The sequence below is a fragment of the Vicugna pacos genome, unplaced genomic scaffold (assembly GCF_048564905.1).
Source record: "Vicugna pacos unplaced genomic scaffold, VicPac4 SAC-SAT, whole genome shotgun sequence".
NCBI classification, from domain to species: domain Eukaryota; kingdom Metazoa; phylum Chordata; class Mammalia; order Artiodactyla; family Camelidae; genus Vicugna; species Vicugna pacos.
The window spans coordinates 18795740-18818627 of NW_027328721.1; the positions used below are offsets into that span (position 1 = coordinate 18795740).

General features: G+C 37.1%; 2 pseudogenes; both read right to left on the reverse strand.

Moving 5' to 3' along the window:
* Window positions 1-808: 808 nt before the first annotated feature.
* LOC140692175 (olfactory receptor 5G25-like) lies at window positions 809-4680 on the reverse strand (annotated as a pseudogene).
* A 660-nt stretch (window positions 4681-5340) lies between these two features.
* Window positions 5341-22476, reverse strand: LOC140692176 (olfactory receptor 5G3-like; annotated as a pseudogene).
* Window positions 22477-22888: the final 412 nt, after the last annotated feature.

Below are 22888 nucleotides of genomic sequence, written 5' to 3' on the forward strand. Positions count from 1 at the left end.
TCTAAACATGAAAGTAGTAGTAGAGAGTGCTATGGTTGCATGATTCCTGAATAATTCACCTTTTCAATTTTATTGATATACGATTGACATACAATATTGTGTTTGCCCAAGGTGTATGACATGATGACTCAGTATTTATATATATTGCAACATGATTACTGTAATAAGTTTATCAATTCCCTAACAGAGTTATAAATTTTATTTCTTGTGATGAGAACTATTAAGATCTACTCTCTCAGCAACTTGCAAATATACAATGCAGTATTGTTAACTATAGTCACCACTGTATGTTACAGCCCTAGACGTATTTATCCTATAAGTGGAAGTTTCTACATTTTGACCATAGTATACTTTTTAACAGTTTGTGATTAATGAGTCAAGGTCAAGATCACAGACAATGAGAGATCTCAACATATTATAAGCAAAATAGAAATACTTCTAAGTCACTGGTTATGACGATAATATTTATTCAGGATATAACAAAGAACCTCTCATATCCTAGTCATAAATTTTTGTGTGTATATGAGTAACAATGTTTTTTTAAAGTCTTGGGATTCAGTAATCTACTTATCTGAGTTTAAAGTTCTAAAGTTCATCTCTGCTGAATAAGAAATAAGAAAAAACAAAATGAGAAAATTGTAACCTAAAGACATTGTGTGACTTATCGATGACAGAGTAATAAAGAGTGAATCTCAACACACAATTTGCAGTTTTTCCATCGTACATAAATATTAGCTCTCACTCTGCAGTACAAATGATGTTCTAATTTATTTACCTTCTCAATCTATAATACAAACAATGTCATAGTTCACTTACTCAAAAGAAATTTCTTCCTTTCAAATGTTCTTCTGAATGAATCCTTGACCTCTTTGTTTCTTAGGCTGTAGGTAAGTGGGTTTAACATGGGAATCACAGCTGTGTAGAACACAGAAACCACTTTGTTAATATTCAGGGAGAAACTAGAACTCCAACATACATAGATAAAGAAGAGTGTCCCATAAAGGATGGAGACAGGTGTCAGGTGTGAAGAGCAAATGGAAAAGGCTTTCCACTTCCCATCAGCAGAATGGATCCTCAGGATAGCGATGACAATGTAAACATAGGAGACCAAAGTGATCACACCACTGAGTACTCCTAGAGCTCCAGCCAAGATGAAAAGTAAAAATTTACTGATCTGTGTGTCTGCACATGCCAGAGAGAGAACAGGAAGGTCACAGAAGAAGTGATTGGTGATATTCTGACCACAGTAAGGCAGGTGAAAGGTGAAAGTTATGTGGATCATGGTGATTTTAAGACCCATGGCAGCATAAGGCCCTACCACCAGGTGCATACAGACTTGCTGGGACATGGGTGTGCACAACAAGGACTTACAGATGTCCATATACTGATCATATGCCATGGAAGCCAGAGGGAAACACTCAGTCACTACAGACCAAAAAGCCAGATCTGGGCAACACAACCAAAGAAAGAGAAGACTTTTTTCTCCACTAGGATGTCAGTCTACAATTTGGGACCAATGACAGAAGAAGAGAAGCAGACATCTACAAAGGACAAGTGGCTGAGAAATAAGTGCATTTGGGTGTGGAGTCGAGAATCCATCCAAATGAGAGTCATTATCCCCATGTTTCCCAGAAGAGTGACAAGATAAACCAATAGAAATATCATAAAAAGAAGAAGCTGGTGCTGGAAGTGATTTGTTAAGCCCACAAAAACAAACTCAATCACCAAAGTGTGATTTCCATTATCCACTTCTCTGATCTAATCTGTAACGAGAAAGAGAGAGATTTTTCCTTTGAATCAATTCATAGTTGGACTTATTTTTAAAAATAAATACAACTTCTATGTTTTTACATTTTGCAGAGTAGACTGACAGATGACAATCCTGCCTTCGACCTCTAGGTGGTCATCATAACTACCTACTAACTATCTGTGTGATACTGAGTAAGTCGCTGAACCTCACTGGGCTTTTCAGTTTCTTCTTGATCAAAACAGAATTTTTGAAGGGAATCAGAATTTTAGGTGTAGGAGTTCCCCTTGGAGATTACCCAAGGCAAGTCCAGATTATTAACTGTGTTCAAAAGCCCCTGCTTTTGAATGGAGGATATTTTAAGACATATTTCATAGATAAGGTATTATGTGAATTTGATGAATTCAGGCTGATAGCTCTCACTCTCACCTTGGGTGATGGGTGTTAAGAATCTATCTTCCTTGTCAATTCCTTTAGATTCTAGAAGAATAGTGTTGTATCTACAGGATAACTTCTGAAGCCTAAGAAGGAGTGCAAGCTCAGACAAAAGAAGCTGGTTTTTGAACAGGATTAAAAGGCCACAACAGTGTCTACTCTGTGATGCTTTCTCCAAAACACCTCCTGGTGTATCCTTTTCATCCTTAAGATATTATTTTTCTTTCCCAGCTTCTGATAATACTCCACTGGTTACAACACTGACTCAGTATTTAAGAACCAGTCTCTTACTATGGACTAAAAACTTCAAAGGAGTTTGACAAGATTAACCAGTGTATATACTAACAGTATGAGGAATGTAGGTGTTTTAGAGAATAATGTCTAAGAATGTCCTCACATTGATGTTCGACACCAAATCTCAGATCCAGGAAGCTCAGAGAACACTAAGGAGGATAAATGTCAAAAACAAACAAATAACTATACCTAAGCATAAAAATTTCAAAATACAAAAAAATCAAAGGTAAAGAAAAAAGTCCTGAAGGAAGCCAGAAGCAAAAACAAAAACAAAAACAAAAAAAAACAACATCTCTTGAGAAACCGTATCTCATTAAAATTGATGCCCTCCTCCTAGGCACCAATAGTGTATATCAGGGGATTTCAGTGTCTGGAGGCATTCATTGATGTAGAATTTCTCTGCTCCTCATATTGGAATCCACCCTTTCATTCCAAAATATGGAGAACCACTTATAGACCTATGAGATGAACAAAAAAATGTAACTCCAAGTGAATTTCCATCACATCTAATATGAAGAATCAGCTGGGAATACTTCTCACTAATAAAAACAAAGCAAAACCAAAAACATTATCCTAATATGCAACATGTTACACTTATAAAGTCTGAAGGAAAAGAATATGATGCTGCAGTGTTGACAGGGTAATTAATCCTCCAAATGGAAGCCACACTTATGTAGTGCATGAAAAACAAGCAGAGTTATACATGTAATCATGGTACAAAGAGTATTCTAGACAGAAAAAACATCAGGGCATCAGAACTGCAGTAACTAGAGCTTCAGAGGACAGTTGGTTTTGCATATATTTGCACATATTTGCATATATTTACAGAAGGAACTCAGCCATTGAGGAAATTTATAATTACCACTTGCTTCCTACTGTTCTTCTCCCAATCCCCTTTCAATGGATGTTAAATCATAAATGCTTAAGGAACAATTAAAAGATAGAAAACACTTCGAGCATCATACTAGGAAGTGATCATCTCAAAAGGTGACTTGTGATTTGAGACACGTTACACAGTGAAGACCCAGAATAGAGGCACTTTAAGGCAAAATTTGACTGGGAAAGAAACTGTTGTGTCCTTCTAGATAAAAAATAGGAAAAATATCTTTTCCCTTTGTCACACCTAGGCCCAAGTTTTAACAATTCTTAGTAAAATGGTGCTGGAAAATTTTACAAGACTGACAATTAGCGATGTTAGTTTTATATGGATACATTTAAGGTAATATTTACTGTTCCTTTCAAATCTCATCACACTTGCATTGTGTCACTTTTAGCATTCTGCTATCATTTCAAAGGTTTTAGTCAAGAGAAAGCATACCACGATGTATAGAAGTTATAGACTATGTGGGTGGAGGAAAATGCATATCTTTAGAGGGAAGAAGTGAGAGACAGAAGCACAGAGTGGCTGAGAACCTCTCCATTTTACTTAGGTTTTGAACAATATTTCAGTAACCAATGTTCAGAAGTGTTTCATAAAGTCAGAGAATGGTGGAATGTAGAAGCAGCATTTAGAGAAGGCTACTTAAGTCCATCCTCCTCAATTTATCTATTTACTGATAAATTTATTCATTCAGTTTTGACACAGACTGTGGCTTTTCAAAAGTGAATCTTAATTACAAAGGTAGATATATTTGTTATAAAACAAGTTCAACAACCCAGATGAGGATGGAGCACCACCCCACCCTCCTGCTTCCAATGGGCATGCCACTGAAGTAACCAGTGCTCACAGTTCAGTCTGTAGCCTTCCACACTTGTCTCTATCATCTTGTATAATGCGCATGCCAATATATTCTACACAGTAGGTAGACTCTGCCCCCACATTATTTTTACTAAGTGTAATCAATTCTGCAGATTTCACTTTGACTTGGGATTTTTTTCCATTCACTTATAATAGTATCAGGGAGTTTCTTCCAAACAAAAGCACAGATATCTAAATCATTCTTTTTATAATTAGCTGCATAATGATTCATAGGAAGAAGATTTGCTTCTCCTGAAACAAAATCAGACTGTATCCTTTTATCCCCCCTATAAATCATGTTGCAAAACTTGTGTCTGGTATTTATATTTCTATAGCATAAATTTCTGAATGCAAGATAGCTAGGTCAAAGATCAAGTGCATTTTACTAGAAATCATCAAATTAGTTTCTGAAAATGTACCCACTATAGTGAAGTGTAGAATACCCAAATGGTGACCTTACCAGCATTGCAACCTAATCAGCTTAATGTTCGCCAATCTGATAGATGGAAAAACAAAAACAAAAACAAAACAGATTGCAATTTCATTTCATTTACTTAAGCAACTGAGAAGTTGAGCAATTTTTGTATATATTTATGCTTTTGGCCATTTGTATTTCCAGTTATGTCATTGCCCATTCATTTGTTGGTTAATTTCTCTACTGTGTTTCATATATATGTATATACATGTTCCAACATTTTCCTGTTGGGACACTAACTCATTGTAAGTCACTTGTTCTACAGCTGTTCTCTCACTTTCCATAGTTCAGCTTTTATCAAGGTCTATCATTTATGGTCCTTTATGGATGGACTTTGTTGATCTTTCTCTTACAATGTTTGCTTTTCTGGGCTGGAATAAAATGTCTTCTCACCTGTAAGAAGATACAAACTTTCTCCTGGACTTTCTTCTGGCATCTCTTACATTTCTACTTTCAACATGTATGTAAAATATTTTATATTCCCCAACATTTTGCAAAGGAGCAGACTGAAGAAGAACAATATAAACAATATGTCTACTATATGAATGATCTTGAAAACAGCAGACCAAGGAACTAAGGGGAATGTCTCATTCTCAGTACTGTCTTCTCTTGACCACACATAACTGAATTAACAAGAGTGGTGCAGCACAATTAGAATTCTATTTTATCTATTAAAAATTCTTTTTTCCTTTCAAACTTCCTACTGAATGCATCTTTCACCTCCTTGTTCCTCAAGCTGTAGATGAGGGGGTTCAACATGGGGGCTACCACAATATAAAACAGAGAAATTAATTTATTGATATTTAGAGAGGAACTTGAACTAGGTTGGACACAGGTGAAGAAAAGAATCACACATAGGATGGAGACAACTGCCAGGTGAGAAGAACAAGTAGAGAAGGCTTTCCTCCTCCCATCAGCAGTCTGGATCCTCAGCATGGCCACCAGGATGCAAACATAGGAGACAATGATGATTCTCAGGCCACTGAGAACTCCTATGGCTCCTGCAAAGATGAAAAGCACCAACTTATTGATCCAGGTGTCTGCACACGCCAGGGAAAGCAGTGGTGAAATATCACAGAAAAAGTGATTGATGATATTTGGACCACAGAAGGGTAAGCAAAACATGTGAATTGTGTGCATCATGGTGCTTAGAAGACCCACAGCATAAGGGCCCAGAACCAGCTGCACGCAGACCCTCTGGGACATAATGAGGGTGTACAGCAAGGGCTTGCAGATGGCCACATACCAATCATATGCCATGGAAGCCAAGAGAAAACACTCAGTTTCCACAAAAAGACCAAAGAACCACATCTGTGCAGCACAACCCATGAAAGAGATGACTGTTTTTCTACAAAGATATCACACAGCATCTTGGGGGCAATGGAAGAAGAGGAAAATGTGTCTACAAAGGACAAGTGGCTGAGAAAGAAGTACATAGGCATGTGGAGTCTGGGATCGATCCATAGGAGAGTGATCATCCCCAAATTAAGCTCCAGGGTGACAAGGCAGACAAAGAGAAAACTAACAAATAGTACCATCTGCAGGTGGAGATGATCTGTGAGGCACAAGAAAAGGAATTCAATCACTGCCGTCTGATTCTTATTTTCCATTGGTCATCTGTAATTTGTTAATAAGAAAGAGAAACATTTTATTAGTTTAAAATATATCATTAAGAGTAACAAATAATATTTTAATTCAATGACAGAATATCTTAAACAGACTTGTTACAGAAAAGTATTGAAGTAATGTCAAACTGGAAGATAATATTCCTAGATACTAGTTCAGGACAGTTGATACAAAGATCCTGTGTCAACTTGGATATTCACCCTTGACCTCTGCTCTCTCCCATCAAGAGTCCAACTCTATTATCCAAAACTCCTTCAAGTTCTAAGCTTGTACATGAACTGTTCCCCAAGTTTCATATTACTGTATGATGGGATTAAAAAAAAAACAGATGGAAGACCTTACTGGGAATATTGTAAAACTAATGATATTCAGATCCTAATATATGACATCTGGGAAAGACTAACCAGAGGAGTTCTTGATCTTACAGCATGATCAGTACCATTGTAATACTGTTAAGACACAATTCACATGTGTGTTTTTCAGTTTGTTCCCTACTTCCAGTTGTAAAAAGATGTGGAAATGATAACACACACAAATGACAGAGGTTACTCATATAAAATGATATGCTGTCACAGAGGGAATGGGGAGGCTGTGCCTGTAAGATGAAGTGATCTGGTAAATGTTGGACAGCAACACATCATGGAAATTGTGTACAAAACTAAGCACCCTTTGTACCAAAATCACATGGAATTACTTTATGTGATTGCCCATATTTCATATAAACTAATTTTAGGGCACTTATCCTGAAATCTGTCAGGCAATATCAATTATAGTAATAATATATGTAAAATGTCAAATGCATAACAGTTTATGCAGAGAACACATTCAAAAATATGTTATTTCTGACTCACTAGCAAGGAAGAAAAAAAAATCAACTGTTTTAAATTCCTAAGGGAAGATCACTATGTAGGATACTTTTTGTGAAAAAAAAAAAAACACTTTCAAACAACATTTATTACCACTGAAATTAATGTCTTCTTTCAGTAAAATAGAAGCAATATATTACTCTTAAGTCCGACAAAGACAAATATCTTATGGTATCCCTTATATTTGGAATCTGAAAAATGATACAAATTAACTTATTTATAAGACAGAAATAAACTCACAGATACAGAAAACAGATAGTTACCAAAGGGGGAAATGGGAGGAGGAATTAAATTAGGAATTTGGGATCAACAGCTACACAGTACTACATATAAAAGAGATAAACCACAAGGATCTTCTGTACAGCACAGGGCACTGTATTCAATACCTTGTAATTACCTATAATAGAAAGGATCTGTAAGAGGAGAACATATATGTAACTGAATCACATTGCTGTACACCTGAAACACTGTAAATAACTATACTTCAATTTAAAAAATTTAAATCAATATACCAATCTTGAATTATATAGTAATTATATGTGGAGCTCAGTCTATGAAAAAATTAGTGAATATATCTATTTGATTTATGATATTTATCATTATCATGATCATTTGCTTAATGCTACATGGAGTATATTTTAAGCACAAAGAAAATTCTAGGCTTAGATATGAAGCCTTTTCCATTGCATGTGTTTTCCTTTTTATCCATCCAAATATGCCAGTATAGTTGTGTGGAGATAGTGGGTTGAACAGACTGCTTCTGGTCTTTCGTTAAACCACTATTTACTTATTTAAATGTAAGTTATTTTCAGTCTTCTATTTTTAAAAATGCAGGATTATCTCTATGTTACTTTCACAGCTAACATTCTATGACCTTAGAATTCTTTATGGACATCACAGTATCTCTATCTCAAAAAGAAATAAACAAGAAAATCAGTTCAGGAAAAAATCACTGAAAAGACCAGTTATTTACTCTCATAAGGATGTGAAAAAATGCCAGTCTGCTGTCTTTAGAGAACCTGGGCTGGGGAGGGGGATAATACATTCCTAAAGTGCAAACTCATCCTGTTGCTTCTCCACCATATTTCAAAAACTTCAGTGTCCAAAATGCATTGTCTTCACTTCTCTAAGGATATCCTTTGTGTATCTCCATTAATTGCTTCAAGGGACGTAACCATTTTCTAGAAATAAGGATGGAATTTTCAACTTCCCTCATTGTGACAAACTTTTTTAAGAATATTTCTTAGATTTTCTAGATACTTGGCAAAGAAGACAAATCCCTCATCTTGAATATCTTGGCAGTTAAGAGATACTCTTTGACCTGCACATTGATTCACATGTTGTACAGAATAAGGGAATTTTTCTTTTGGAGTTTTCAAAGATTTAGAGCCAGGTCCCCAAAGAACTAAAAGCTCAAGAGCTTATACCTAGAGGGACAAAGTTAACATGGTCTCAGTGGCATTTGGACCAAGTGTTATTTACCAACTGTATCTATTCTCAAAGAGAAAACTGCTAAGAAAACAACATGTTTTTTCCCACTTTAGGATCCTCTACCAACAAAAGAGAGCTCTCTTTCCTACGAGTGGGGAGTGATACGTTGAGAACCCAGCACCAACTTGGAGGACGTAGCTTGCTGCCTAGTTTCTGGATGCACATTGCCTGCAAACCTTAATTTCATCACTTACTGGCTGTGTCACTTTGAGCAAATTTTTAAATCTCTCTGTGCCTCATTCTTTTAATCTCCAAAATTAGACAATATCTGATAAAAAAGAAAACATCAATTCAAAGTAGCATTTTCTTATCTCAAGGCAAAAAATGAAAAAAACAGTCACCAGACTCCTAAAGTACAACAGATGACTGTCAGCTTGAATATATGAGGAAATGTACAAAGAAGAAAAGGTCTAAAAAGATAAGTTTAATTTGGATAAACTGAAATTAGGGGAAAGGCATTCCAGGCAGTGCTAATAAGAGGAACAGAAGCAAGGAAGCTAAGTCAAGGCAGTTGTTTGAGAGGGGAGGGTCACAAGAGAGAGAAGAAATGTATAGTCTGGTACAGAGGGTGAACTGTCTCAGTCACCGGCTTCTCTGAGAACCTAATTGTTTATCCCATCAAGAAGATCTGATAACTCATTCTTTCAACCCCAATAACACTTCATTGCTAGCTCATTTTTAACCCCTATTAAGTATCTGTCTCAAAAGTTCATCAATAATTGGTGTTGTGTACATATTTATTGAATTAGTGGAAAACAAATCCACAAAACCTGTGTAATTCATAATGGCTCATATTTAGTAGATAAAATTATGCTATCTACTTTTGATTAAAGATGTCAGGAAAATAGTATTTATACCTGTTATTTGTCTTAAAAACCACTTAAAAGCAATGAGAAAACAACAAAAACAGATTTTTTTAAATGGCACTTCATTAAATCTACAAAAAAAAAAGAAATATGGAAAATAAAAGGAAGAAGTATTCCATTAACAAAACTATAGGCAAGTAACATGCTACTATGCATAGAAAACACTAAAGACTCCACATGAAAAATAAAATATTTAGGAACAAACCTGACCAAGGAGGTAAAAGACTTATAAGCGAGAACTATAAAATATTAAGAAAATTAAAGATGATTTAAAGAAATGGGAAGATATCCCATGCTCTTGACTGGAAGAATTAATATTGTTGAAATGGCCATACTACCCAAGGCAATATGCAGATTCAGTGCAATTCCTGTAAAATTACCAATGACATTTTTCACAGAACAGGAACAACAAATTTTTTTTAATTTGTATAGAAACACAAAAGACCCCAAATAGCCAAAACAATCTAGAGAAAGAAGACCAGAGCTGGAGGAATCACACGCCCTGACTTAAAACTATACTGCAAAGCTACAGTAATCAAAGCAGTATCTAACTGGCACAAAAACAGAAGTCCAGAAATAAAACCATGCACTTATAGTTAATTAATCTACAACACAGGAAACAAGAATATATGATGGAGAAAAGACAGTCTCTTCAATAAGTGGTGCTGGGAAAACCGGACAGCTACCTATAAAAGAATGAAATTAGAACATTCTGTAATGCCATATATAAACACTCAAAGTGCGTTAAAGACCTAAATGTAAGAAAGACTGGACACTATAAAATTGCTAGAGGAAAACACAGGCAGAACAGCTGCCTGCAAATAAATAAAACTAGAACACTCTTTCACACCATACACACACACAAAAAACTCAAAATGGCTTAAAGACTGAACAAGAGACAAGACTAAATTTATAAGCCTCTGCACAGCAAAGGAGACCATAAACAGAATGAAAATACAATTTACAGAATGGAAGAAAATATTTACAAATGATGCGACTGACAAGGCTTTAATTTCCAGAATATACAAAGAGCTCATACAACTCAATAACCAAGAGACAAACAACACAATCAAAATTCAGCAGAAGATCTAAATAGACATTTCTGCAGTGAAGACATACAAATGGCCAACAAGCACATGAAAAAATGCTCAGTATCACTAATTATCAGAGAAATGCAAATCAAAACTACTGTGAGGCATCACCTCACACAGGTCAGAATGGTCATCATTAAAAAATCCACAAATGAGAAATGCTGGAGAGGGTGTGGAGAAAGGGTGACCCTCCTACCCTGTTGGTGGGAATGCAGTTTGATGCAGCTGTTATGGAAAACAGTATGGAGATTCCTTAAAAAACTGAAAATAGTTTTATCCTATGTCCAGCAATCCCATTCCTGGGCATATATCTCAGGGAACTCTAATTTGAAAAGACACCTGCACCCCAATATTCACAGCAGCACTATTTACAATAGCCAAGACATGGAAGCAACCTAAATGTCCATCAACCTATGACTGGATAAAAAGTTGTGTGTATATGTATACACACACACACACACACATATACAACAGAATACTATCAGTCATTAAAAAAGAAAAAATAATGGTATTTGCACCAATAGGGATGGGACTAGAGATCATCATACTAAGTGAAGTAAGCTAGAAAGAGAAAGAAAAATACCATATATCATTTTTATGGGACATCTTTAAAAACAGTACACAAATGAGGTTATTTACAAGACAGAGACAGACTCACAGACATAGAAAACAAATTTATGTTCACCAGGGTAGGAAAAGGAGGGGAGGATGGAGACATAAACTGGGAGTTTAGGGTTCGCAGAGACCACTATACACAAATTAGATCAGCAACAAAGTCCTACTGTACAGCACAAGGAACTCTACACAACATCTTACAACAGCACATAATGAAACGAATAAGAAAAGGAATATATATATGCATAACTGAATCACTATTGTACACAAGAAATGAACACACATTGTACTTCAATTTAAAAATTTTTAGATATCTTCATAAGAATGTTTGGAGTAGATGGGAAACAACATTTATTTAATTTGGTATTATGTAATTTAAATTTTGTACTACGTGCAATCACACTTTATAAGTGTAAAAGAAAACACCGAAAATCACGTTGAAAGGAATATTTAATCAGATGAAGAGATAGATATTCATATTATTTATTAACTGAATAAAACAGAGTAAAAAATAATATGTGTAGTATTATGATCTGACTAAGGAATTACTTCCAAATCTATTATTTACTCATGTCTTCACCTCTAAATCTAAAAATTTTACTTTCTTCCTATAGTTTTATCAAAAATAAATGGAACATGTAAGCGACTAGACATAAACCAAGAAATTTACTTTTCTGGAAAATGCAGATGCATTTCAACAGGTATGATGCAGGTGTCGGTAGACTGAGAGGTGCTAGCTTGCAGACCTTCTAATTTTTGTTGTCCCATGTCACATCACCATCTTTAGTTCTTTGCTATGTAATCCCTTTTGTGTCCAGTATCTACTCCCTGGTATGCAGCAAGTAGCAGTTATAAAGCTGGCACCAGCGACATGATAAATGAAACTAGATCATATCCTAATATTCCTAGCTGTTTATTTGAGACATATTTGTAGTTTCTCCTAAATTGGGGCAAAATTTAAAATGGGCCTTTATGACTTACTGGGCACTCCTGTCACACCTTTAGAATGATTCTACATTTTTTAGTCAGCAAGAAGGTTTCAAAGTCACATTTGAGATAAATTTCAGGCACTACAGAAAGTGTAGGACACACTCTGCTTCCCACTTTTACTCTGGTTACATGGCAGACTCCGTTTGTGCCCCACCCTTATCATTCCCATACAAACCAGTCAAATTTCACTGCCACCACCTGCATTTCTTTATTTCAGGATCTGTCTTTCCTCTACTTCTCCACCACCACCAAGATGTGCCAAAAAAATGAACATTCCCCAGGGGCAGATTTCAACTAATGACTGATACAAGGAAATAAGGAAGATGAGGCAAAAATTAATAGAGAACAGACAAAAAGAAAACAAAAAGCAAGACAACAGATTTAAGCCCAAGCATACAAATTATCATTCTATAAATGCTCTAAATAGCCCAATTAAAAGGTAAAATTTTTTTATTGTGAATAAAGCAAGCTCAACAATATGACTCCCAACAGAAACTTTAAACATGAATGTAATAAGCCAAACAGAGAAAGACAAATACTGCATGATTTCACTTATATATTGAACCTAAAAGTAAACAAACAAACAAACAAACATAACATACCAAAACAGGAACAGACTCACAGATACAGAGAACAAACTCATGGTTCATCAGATGGGCGAAATAGGTGGAGGGTATTAAGAGGTACATGCTTATGGTTACAAAATAAATAAATGATGGGGCTGTAAAACACAGCATTGGGAATACAGTCACTATAACACTGTAACTTTGTATGGCAACAGATGGTAACTTGAAATAGTGTGGTCATCATCTAGTAATGTATTTAAATGTCAAATCACTATGTCGTCTACTTGAAACTCATGTAGTATCATAGGTTAATTACCCTTCAACAACAACAAAAAAGAATCCACTGAATCAGCCTTCAAAAGCTGGTCAATGACAAGAAATGACCAACAGGTGGCAGTACATCCACATACAAAGAGGTCAGCGGAACTAATTTCCAGTCTCTTCAAACGTTTTTCCTCTCCCTGTTCAAAAACAACAGAATATCCAAACTCGAGCATCAGTATCCTGACCACACCACAGTGTCTCCTGTGCCTGTGTAAGCTCCAGAGATCCCTAGTTAGGAACTCTGCTACCAACTCAAATCAGAATTTCTCAAAACGGTTTGTCCCTGTAATCCTTATAGTTAATTAATTGATTTGCAAAGAGCAAAAACCACTTTTTAAGAAATTAAGGAGCATCACTGCATCTGAGATTTAGCTATTAATAATTTAATAATTCATGTTCAATTAATGGAGTCATTAAATTAAGAATTTATTCCTAGTATTTATCAAGTGAAAAAAATTACCTTATGTCCACAGCTCTTCCTCTCCAAAAATTATTTTTTTTAATAAAAAGAATTGTCCATTATGAGAGTAAAACTGTGAGTGGAAAATAATTGAGAACAACAATAAAAAAAAATCCAAAGTCACTTTTGAAAGATCTATCCTGTTTCATTGGACAAAAATAAGATTAAATTATTGTCTTTCTAAAGACAGAGTACATACATTAGAAGAGATTTGCCAGTAATGCAACCACCAAAGAAAGAAAGAGAAGAAAGAAGAAAGAAAGAAAGAAAGAAAGAAAGAAAGAAAGAAAGAAAGAAAGAAAGAAAGAAAGAAAGAAAGAAAGAAAGAAAGAAAGAAAAAAAGAAAGAAAGAAAGAAAGGAAGGAAGGAAGGAAGGAAGGAAGGAAGGAAGGAAGGAAGGAAGGAAGAAAAAAGAAAGAAAGAAAGAAAGAAAGAAAGAAAGAAAGAAAGAAAGAAAGAAAGAAAGAAAGAAAGAAAGAAAGAAAGAAGAAAGAAAGAAAGAAACCACTCTAAAAAGAGAGGCTAAGGGTGAAAGTTCCTATCCACATGTATTATATGGGGTAAGAAACTGGAATATCATTCTTATGGCAGCTCACCCAGATGTCACTGAATATTCGAATTTTAGCCACAACTCCCTTATTCATTTACATATCCACCAAGCAAGTTTCAAAGTGGTGTATGACACCCCCCACACACATATGTAGATATTCTCCAGGGAATCCGAACGAATGAGGCCGTGCGGGTTCTGCTGTCCGTGGAAACCACACACCTAGTGCTGCAATTATAAGAATTCTGCTTTAGTTTTTTGGAGGCTTTCTGGTATCATTCGTTGGTTCAAGTCAGAACCCATCAATCCAATTACCCTTGACATCAAGATTCTGTACTTGACAACCTAACTAGGTCCTGGACTAGAACTGTCCGAAGTAAATATTTTTGTAAGATCTTTGGGCAGTCGCTCAGCTTCCTCTCATGACATTTCACATCCATGGACAACGTTCAAACACTCACAAATCCACTTTGGTGAATGTTCAGCTTACTTACACACACACTCACATTTGTCCTGCAGAGATGGAAAGAAATGGTCACCTGACCTCATCCTAGACTTAATGATGGCCAGTAACCTGCCATGTAGTCTCTTTCCCAGTCATATGGGCAATCAGACAGTTGGATGATATGAACCAGTAAAGCTGATTCCAATGAGAAGCAAATTTGGTGTAATACAGATTTAGGCCAAAAAAATTGACCTCCAAAAATCTGTTAAATCACACTTGTTTCCCAATTCAAAGGTGACTTGTTAATCCTCCATGCCACACCTTCTTTCTTTCGTTTGTCAAGACAGTGAAAGGTGATTATTTCACTGATTTCACACAAAGTACTTGCCTTCTAGTCAAGTGTATTTGGGTAATTGATTTGTCCATGGCCACACGGAAATATTTAGCTGCAGGGCATTCCAGAGATTACAGAATTCAACTACTTACTTTACAAATAAGGAAATACAGGTCTCACACAAGCAATGTGACTCATGATCATGTAACCATTGGGTGGCAAGGTTCCAGGCTGACCGTAGGGGACATTGGTGTCATGTTAAATGACCTCAATAAAAATAATATTGATATTTTATTGAGGGTAGAATTAACCCCAACTTAAACTAGATGAAAGTTCACTGACCTTTCCAGCTTCCAAAGTGGATCCATGGTCACAATAATCTGTGTGACATCATTTTAAGTCTCTGTGAAAGCCCCCACTTAGGAATATATACAAACACCTGATCACCTGACTCACCTACCGTCTGGCAATGTCTGATATGCATGATTTCAACAGCATCACTTTGTAAGCATAAGGCTTTATCACCTGATAGATTTGGAATGCAAACTCACCTGGGAGATACTTCACCAGCCAGTCAACACTGAGTAACTCTTCAAAATGAAAGAACTCTTTTCTTCTAAACAGCTATTTCTTAATTCATTGATTTATTTGATCATGCATTTAATAAGTACCTATTTCTGTAAGAGACTTGCCAAGAGTTGGTGGAATTTATGCAAATGAAAAAGAAAGGACTGCTGTCTTCAGATTTCACAGTCTAGCCAGGGAAAGGGGGATTTAATAGTATGTGATGTGTCATAGAATCTAGGTTTACAACCTTCTCTCATCAGCTCCACAGCCCAGGCAAAGCATTTAGCCATAGCCTATTTGCAAATATAAAATAAAGCTCAGAAGTGGTATGAATATAGCCTTGGGGGGAAAAAAAGAGTGGAGGATGAACTCCCCTTTCCAGGGAGCTGGGCCCAGAGATTAGATGCCCTGTGAGCAGCTCATCACACAGAAGGTGGGGACTAGACAGAAGCAGCATAGGGCAAAGAGGTCAGAGATGGGACGGGGGAGAGGAAAAGGAAACTCTTCCAAAGCAGAAAGCTGAATGGCTCCTGAAAGTTGTAAGGGCCAGAAAATGAGAGGACAGAAGAAGAATATGCACTTTGAATTTGAATTTGATAGGCTGTCACTAAATGTGAAAAAGCCAGCTCCTTTCTTTGAAGAACTGACAAATTTTTTTTTCAAAAGCAAGATGTTCACAAAAGATGTATGAATGCCTATTAACATATGAGAAAGATGTTAAAAAAACAAATCTGCATTAAAATAAAAAGGCATCATTGATCTATTAAAGTGGCAAACATAGCAGGAGACTCACAAAGGAGCCACTGCCCCCGCCCCAATTCCAGCCCTAAGAGGTTCACTACTCCAACTAAAAGTTTCTGCTGCATGAATTTGTGGTTAACCTGCACCCTCCACCGTCCCAGTTAGATATGACCTGCCAGGGATTCTCCTGGTACAAGTATAGACCCCAAGTGCTTAACATGAAGTTCACCTTTACATCATCAGTATGGGAATGATGGACGTTTATAGAACTAAAAGACCTGTTGCTATTTGGGGGTTTGTGAGGATGAACACAGCATATTTTAAAGTTTGTGGCCTTCAGACAAATCCTCCCCCCACCAAAGTTGTCAAGGTCCTCAGGAAATCAAGTCAGCCTCACCGCATACAGCCCACCTGCTACAGTCTTACATCACGCCATCTGCATGAGGGTCCTCGTGAGAGCCTAGCCATCTGCTCGTACTCCATGCAGCTTTGTTGTTTTGCGTTCATTGTGAACACTGTAACTCATGTAAAGGGATGGACTTTATTTTGGGGGGAGGTCACTGTGATTTTTTTAAATGTTCCTATTACAGCCATTATGGAAAACAGTATGGACAGTCCTTAAACTAAAAATAGACTTACCATATGATCCAGCCAACCCACTCTTGGGCATATATCTGGAGAAGATGCTACTTTAAAAAGATACATGCACCCCAATGTTCATAGCAGCACTATTTATAATAGCCAAGACATGGAAGCAACCTAAAAGTTCATTGACAGATGAGTGGATAAAGAAGATGTGGTATATATATATAAGGGAATTCTACTCAGCCATAAAAAAAATAAAATAGTTACATTTGCAGCAACATGGATGGACCTGGTGATTGTCATACTAAATGAAGTAAGCCAGAAAGAGAAAACTATCACATGATATCACTTATATGTGGAATCTAAAAAAATTACACAAATGAACTTATTTACAAGACAGAAACAGACTCACATACATAGAAAACAAACTTATGGTTACTGGGAGGAGGCGGGGTGTGGAAGGATAAATTGGGAGTCCAGGATTTGTAGATATAAACTCATATATATAAAATAGACAGACAAGGTCCTGCAGTATAGCATAAGGAACTGTATTCAATACTTTGTAATAGCTTGTAATGAAAAATAATATGAAAAGTAAGAGATATGTATAACTGAACAATTCTGCAGTACACCAGAAAATAACACAACATTGTAAAATGACTATACTTCAATTTTTAAAAATTTTAAACATTAAAGGATAAAAGAAAAAATTTAATGTCCCTATAAAGAAAGCCAATTTCTGATGTTGGAGATAGAAGTGAAGACTCCAAGTAAGTAATAGTTCTCAGACTGAAAGCAACAGGTTTGTTTGAACGTGGAAGTGGAATATCAAGTTTGCTAATGAGTCCAAGGTGAATGAGTCCAAGTACGCTCTAGACAGAAACAGAAGAGTTTAACAGGACTATTTCAGTATGTGTTCTCACTCATGAAAAACATTCCTCACCAAGTGAGAGAGACAACAGTAGCAAAAGCTGAGCAGGTGTTTGACTTGCCATAAGAAGATAAACACAGGAAACAAAAGCCTCTTGTTGGGAATGTACTGCAGGACAAAGCCAGGAATGTGCAAATACACATTCTTAAATCATAAGTGGTAAAGGAGCTGGTGAACCTGGTCAAACAAAGTTTACCATCAAGTAAACATTGGTAGAAGAATTTTAAGAATTGTTTTCTCCTTGTTTAATGTAAATTTAATTGAAGAAAGAACATTGGTTTTGGGTTTTGGTTTTTTTTTTCCCCTAAACTGAAAAGCTGAAAAGGCTCTTGTGGGGAAGGGATGGACCAGGATAAGTGCTCAACACACAAAACATACATGTATTAGATGAAAATGCTTTGGCACACAAAGATATCCAAGTTAAAATGAGCTTCTGGGTTTAGCAGGTTAACACTGACTGACTGACTCATCTTTGGGGCCGAGGGGGACAATGCTGCAGACTTTATTATTAAGCTGGATTTGTTCCACCATCAAGAAAACCCCTGGCACTGAAAGATAATAATGAGAACTTACCACAGGTGTGTTGACTGTAAAAAAAAAAAAAAAAAAGAAAGAAAGAAAAAGAAAAAGAAGCTTGGATAATGCCATGTGGAATAAATTTTAGAAATATATTTTTAGTAACTTTATAAATATTTTAGTCACATATTTATACAATTATTAATGTCCAAAGGAACCAAACCCCAAATGAAAAAGGAGAACACAAAGTTCCCAGAAAATGAAAGATAAATGCAGCCCTAACACATATGAAAGGTACTCATCCCTCTCATGAAAGGAAAAATGCAGATTAAGACTGTACAGAAAGATTTCTCACCTATGTGAGTGGCAAAAATTCAGAAGTGTACCGCTATGCCAGCTGCTGGGGATGCTGCAGAGAAGCAGGAACTGACTTACACTGCTGGCGAGTATGCAGGAGGTTTCAGTATCTAAGGAGTGCAACTTTGTAATATTTATCAAATTTATAAATACCTTTACTCTTTAACTCTGGTTTTCTACTTCTGGGACTTTATCTGATAGATATTCCTGCATGTGCATAAAATTACTTTTGTCAGTTATTTTCTGAAGTACTGTTTGTGATAGAAAGTATTAGAAACTAACCAAGTGTCCATCAGTGTGGGACTAATGGAATATAGTGCAATAAAAAATGAATGAAGAAGCTCTCTGTGTATTGATCTGGAAAGATGCCCAGTATGTACCAATTAAAGCAAAATGAAGATCTAACAGCAAACTATGTTATGTTTATATAGGAAAGAGATGAGTGGGGGACCAGCAAATACATTCATAGCTATTTTTATATTAAAAAGACTCTGCATAGAGACTCAAGAAAAGTAACAGAAGTTGTTACAAATATGAGGCATTAGCAGATTCAAGAAGGAGTAGATAGGACTAGAGGTAGGAATGAGGTCTGGAATAAGGTGCATGATATTGATTTATGACCTATATGAATATATACTCTATAAAATAAATAAAACAAAGTCTAAGAGTCACTTAAATTTTGCAGTAAGTGTTTACTACACTTTATGATGGAAAATGTGAGGGACATAATGTGGAAATTCTTTTGCAGAGGTCTTTGATCTTTAAGTGGTGATAGTCCCTGGATGGATTTTAAGGTGCCTGTGAAACCTTGAAATGAATATAAAATGTTGGCTTTCTTTGCCTATGTGCATATTTCTAGAGGAACTGTTCATAGCTTGTATCATATTATTCAAAGGACCCCAGGACCCAAAACATTGTGATAAGTCATGAATTTGAGGATCCATAAAAGTCTCTAGACATTCTTCCTGAATATTAAGATGTTGTGTGACTTGACAGTTATGAATATAAGTTCTGCATCCAAGAGAGCTGGGCTCTCCATCAAACGTTCCCACTTGCTAGTTGTGTATCTTGGGTACTTTATTTAAACTTTCAACCTTCAATTTTCTTATCTGCAATAGAAAGAAAGCAGCATAGCTACTCCAGATGATATGGTGAGGGTTAACTTAAATAATGCATGTAAAGGGCTCAGCAAAATGTCAGACACATAAGAGCTAGAGAATATTGCCTTTTAAAATCACTGAACAAAGTGCTAGCACTGTGATTTCTTAGGAAGCTCTGGAAGGGCTCAGAATATGTGTGGAGTTTTGGACACATTGAGCCTGAGGTGCCTGCAAGATACTGAGGTGGTGACATCCAGCAGAAAGTTGGATTTAAAGGTCTGGGGTGCTGGGGAAGGGCTCTGCTATGTTACCGAGTTTTTGTTTCTGTCCACGCTCACTCCTGTGGTGCTCTCATCTCATCTCACTGTCGTATGTGGATGACTTCCAAATTTATATGTCCAGGGGTCCTCTTCCCTAACACAGACTCCAAATACCTACTCAACAAAGATTCTAGGATATTGTATAGGCATCTCAAAATTAATATGTCCCAAAACAGACCCTTGATCTTACCCTCTTAACCCAATCTACCTACAGCCTTCGACACATTAATTAATAGTATTTCCATTTTTCTGGTGATTCAAGCCAAAACTTTTGAAGTCATCCCAATTTTCCTTCTTTGCTTCCACCCCACCTCAAATCCATTCATCTGTACTACTGGTTCTTCTACAAAATACTACATTCACATTCAATTATTTCTTACTCTTTTCTTTGCCACCACTCTGGCCCAAGATGCTAATAACTCTTTTGCTGGGATTATTGTGACCTGTCCTAACTGGATTTCCTGCCTCCACCTCTCCTCCTAGAGCAGTGGGGTAGAGTCTCAGCACAGTGACCCAGTGATTCTCTAAGAAATCAGACCATGTCACTCTTCTCAAGATCCCGGCGGCTTCCATCTCACCTGATATACAACCAGAAGCCCTTTCCATGATCACGGCCCTAACCCTTCATCTCTCTAACCTCATTTTCCATTTGTATTCTCCTGACTCATTACTTTCCAGCCCGATGGACTTCCTTCCTATTCCTCCACAATATACCTAAAACAGCCCTACCTTCTACCTGAAATTCTCTTCCAGATATCCATGAGGCTCACTTTTTCACTTCCTTCAAGTTTTTGTTCAAATGTCATCACCTCAGTGAGATGTCTTCTGACCAAAGCAACTTAAAACACAACTCCCCCACATCCTCCTTTACTGCTTTATTTTTTCCAGTTAACATAGTTATTTCATTTCCCTTAATTATTTTATTATCTGATACCCATAATGAATATAAGTGTCATGAAGTTGGGTATTTTGATTTTTTTCCCTCCTAACTCCCAATTCCCACCCCATTGATTATTTTCCCAGTGCCTAGAAGAGTGTCAGCACATCATAGACACTCAATATATATGCATTTTTATTCAAATTACTCTAATTTCTCATAGTGCATTCACTCTACCTCTGAATTTGCAAAGCATTTCCCTCAGGTAGGTCAAGAGACTTTGAGATTCATTAACTCTGGGTCAAAACCAGATGTTCCTTCCCAACAAATATCCCACCACTACCTAGGAGCCAAAGGCCCTCACTGCTTGCCTAACTCAGAGAGACCACCTCACTGATACAGGGAACATTCTGAGAAGCTATGTGGTGGGCAGAGAGGTTTTACAATCCTTTTTGCAGATTTGAGTCCACTGACCTGAGGCCTCCTTCGGATGACTTCTTAGGATGCTAATCGAATCCTCCAAGGAGAACTGGCTGCTCCTCATAAATCCCCTGACTGAGCAGAAGAACTTTCATCATTTCTCCTTCAGCACAAGCCAGTCTGGGAAGAGATGTGATATGGTGGGATGGTGAGTAGAGGGTATGCTCTTAGCCCTGACACTAGAAACAGTATGAGGTCCATTTTGCTTTGAACACTTAGGGATACGGACCCTATCTATGGACTGAATCAGTCAGTACCCAGTGCCTTCCAGGCTCTCTGCACTTCTCATAACCCAGGCCATCATCACTGATGAGACCAGATTTAAGCCCTGAAAACCAAAGATCATAGCACCCTGCCTGGGCTGAGAGAGAATGAGCCAGGAGACTGCTATCTGAGGAAGGTGGCAGGATGAGAAACAGCGAGGTTAGGAAGGTTCCTATGGAGACCAGGGAAGCCAGAATACAGTACAAATTCCCAGACCTGAAGCCGAGACTCCTCCCATCTCATTCTCCAGAAAGTCTTCTATAGTGCCTCCCCAACCCCTCCAGAGGCCGACCTGGAGAGGAGCAGGGAGAAGAGGCACCTGAAAGACAGGACTCTTACACATGATCATTTAACTGCATTCAACAGATGGAACTCAGCACCATGGCTCCTGCTACTGAGCAGCATATGGACCCATTAGAGCAGATCCACTAAAAAGGAAATACATTATAGAAAAAAATGTTGTAATACAGATAATTTGCAGATCTAAGCACAATATAAGTGGGTTTCCCCCTGCTACATTTGTCATGGGCAATCAAACCCCACAGCCTGGATTTGCCAAGAGGATCCTGATGAATCCTCTGTAGGGGTCTTCTTGTCAGGCCAACCTCTCAAATCCCAGGGCACAGCACATTTCCTTAGCCACCATTCATTCATTCATTCATTCACTCATATTTCTTTTGAACACCACAAAAATGAGGGCAGGTAAGGCAGAGCAACAAGAGTCAGTTGAGACAGAAAAGCTGGTGCCAGCGGATACCTGCTCTGTGACTTGGAGCAATCTCTTAAATTCTCTGAGTACAGCTTCCTGATCTGTAAGATAAGCATTACAGGCCCAACTTTGAACTACTGTCATCTGTATTAAATGAAATAATAAAAACAGAAGATATTGGTGCATTTCAAAGTGCTCTGTAAACTGAAGGCGCTGTTATTTACGGATACCATAAAGTAACCATCAGTTGCTTGCCCACTCTATGCTACTGGATGGGTACAGTTTTGAACAAGACACATTCCCTGTCTTGAGCTTTTATCAACATGAGGCAGTAAAGCCACAGGTTTGCCTGGTTTACCCTGTGGAACCTGCTCTGGCTTATCAGACATCAGTTTGCTTCATGCTGGAAAAGAAGTTTCACACTGAGGAAGATCACAAGGTTTGAGTCCAGTCTCTGACCTTGAAATGAGTCACTTGATCATCTACAATTCCCTGAGCCAGAAAAGCAGCACCTGCACAAAACTCTATTTC